Source organism: Humulus lupulus, chromosome X (assembly GCF_963169125.1).
Source record: "Humulus lupulus chromosome X, drHumLupu1.1, whole genome shotgun sequence".
Lineage (NCBI taxonomy): Eukaryota > Viridiplantae > Streptophyta > Magnoliopsida > Rosales > Cannabaceae > Humulus > Humulus lupulus.
Genome location: NC_084802.1, coordinates 76,883,864 through 76,886,154, shown reverse-complemented (window position 1 = coordinate 76,886,154; position 2,291 = coordinate 76,883,864). Strand labels below are relative to the sequence as shown.

General features: G+C 32.0%; 1 long non-coding RNA gene across 1 annotated transcript; it reads right to left on the bottom strand.

The window, feature by feature from the left end:
• Positions 1–477: 477 nt before the first annotated feature.
• Positions 478–914, bottom strand: LOC133805388 (uncharacterized). The gene is made up of 3 exons (XR_009878948.1): positions 828–914; positions 636–721; positions 478–490 (listed from the first exon to the last, which is right to left on the bottom strand). It is a non-coding gene; the product is annotated as an uncharacterized LOC133805388 (long non-coding RNA).
• Between the last annotated feature and the right edge of the window lie 1,377 nt (positions 915–2,291).

The following is a 2,291-nucleotide window of genomic DNA, read 5'->3' as shown; positions in this document are numbered from 1 at the left end:
TATTACCTGAAGGACAACATCTCATTAACTGGCTTTGCAACAGGCATCTCCATGAAAAGAGAATTTGTGAAGAACTGCAGCCTTGCCTCCAGATTTCTTGGCACATTTGCAGCAAAATCTTTGATAGTTAGCAATGAATATAGTCTTTTGACATGGGATCTCTGCATATGGTCCTCAATTACATTATCCCACACCAAACAATTATATACACACAAAAGAAATAAGGGAAAGATGCATGAACATACCAACTCGGGGTCCTTGGGCCACTTTATCTTCTGGAAGAGATGGCCTTCCTCCCATGCTTTTGATAATGACATATATATTTCACGGTTTTACCTAAAAGACAACAAAAAAGATTGGATAAATCAAAAGAATCTTTGATGCAATAATAAATTAATAATTACTACTCAAATGAAAGCTGTAAAAAAATGTCAATTATGAAATTCTAGTAGATCTTTTTGCATAACTGACCTGTCTGTGCTGAGAAGTTCTGCAAAAGAAAAATAAAAATTGCATTTAGATGGTAAATGAACGAAAGAGAACATTCACACAATTAACTGAGCAACAATATACACTCAGTTTGCCATCAAATGTAAAAGAGTTATAAGGATGAAGGTCTAATGAGAAAATTCAACCTGTTGGAAAGAGGTACATGAAGGGTGCTCATAAAAGCTTCTGGAAACTCTTCAAAAAGTTTGTGAACTGCTTCCAAGGATCTAATCTGGAGATGATAACAGAAATTTTGAAGTTTTAAAGTTCTGGTCAAACATATAAAAATAAACAATCACACACAAGTAGAAACAACTAAATCCGATCAAATTACTCACTTCTCCTAGACGATCTCTGGCCCCAAGTAAAAAGCCCCATACATCAGATATGACAGTGTAGAACACGTGGACATCTAAGAGATAAATCTGTGACAGCAAATAATAAACAAAGAGCGCCCTATCAATAAACCAAATAATTTTTGTAATTAAATAAATTGTAATGATTTTGATTAATATGTTTACTTAATTATCATCGAGATAATGATTCTTATTCTCATCTCTTCTATCCCCATTCATTTATCTTCAAATTTATTATGATTACAATTATGTTGAAGTAAATGTGCCATAACATGATAAATAGCTTTTTTTAAGACCTAAAAAAGTTCCAACTTACAACAATTACAGGAGACCATAAGCTAGCCACAGTTAGAGCATTATGATTATCTGCAAGCATAAGTATAAGTACGAGGACATAAATAAAAATGATCAAATAGCACAAATTTATGAATTCAAACATGCAAAAACCAACATATAATAATCAACGAAAACCGCAAACATCAACATAGGATACCATAATAAACAAAACCATATAATATAAGCACTTCACATTTCCATAATGAAATAGCTTAGCCGCTTACATCGAGATACAAAATCATGCCAAGAATATTGTATGGTATCCATATTTACTACTGTCCGAGTTGGTTTTACCAATGGCCTGATCTGGAAGAAAGCAAAAATAGAATTCACAATATTAACAAAAAAAAAAATTACTGCCAAAGAAAATATTGTTGATGACTAACCTGTAGGAAATAAGCAAATGAAAACTTTGCACTCAAAATCACAAGCCAAAACAACAAATACCAGCAAAAGATAAAATATCCATATTGACCTTCCATTCAAATTAAAAACAACTAATTTTAAAAATCATTTCAAAGGAAAAAAAATGATTAGTTAACCAGAAATAGGAAACATATATATAAATGAAAAGGCAGCGATTAGCAATTATTACTTGATAAGATTAGTGGTCCTTTCATATATTCCACGCCCAACATAATAGCGTTCCTACAAAAATGATTAATAATAATTAATAGACCAAAATTGAAAGTAAAGCATTGAACAATAGGAAAAATGATAGTCAATGCATAATTAAATAAAGATTAAGTCAACAGAATTATCTCATTTCATATGATAAAAAATATAGAACACAACCTGGCGCATCCATTTGACGAAACGAATTAAAGGCCAGCGATCACATTGCTTAGTCAGTCGGTGACAGGCAGGAATTCGCATCATGAAACTAATGAAAAATTGGATGCCACCATATATGGCAATGACAATCAAGTATAATCTGAATATAAAACCATTTCCATCTGGTTTACTCTCCTCCTGAGACGCTTTCCTGAATTAAAACAAAAAATAAAGATTAAATTTGACTCAAAGAGTTAAGCCCAAACAAACCAAAGACAAAACAAAGATTGAGTGCATACACATATAGGAGAGATACAACAACTTAAGCAGAGCCAA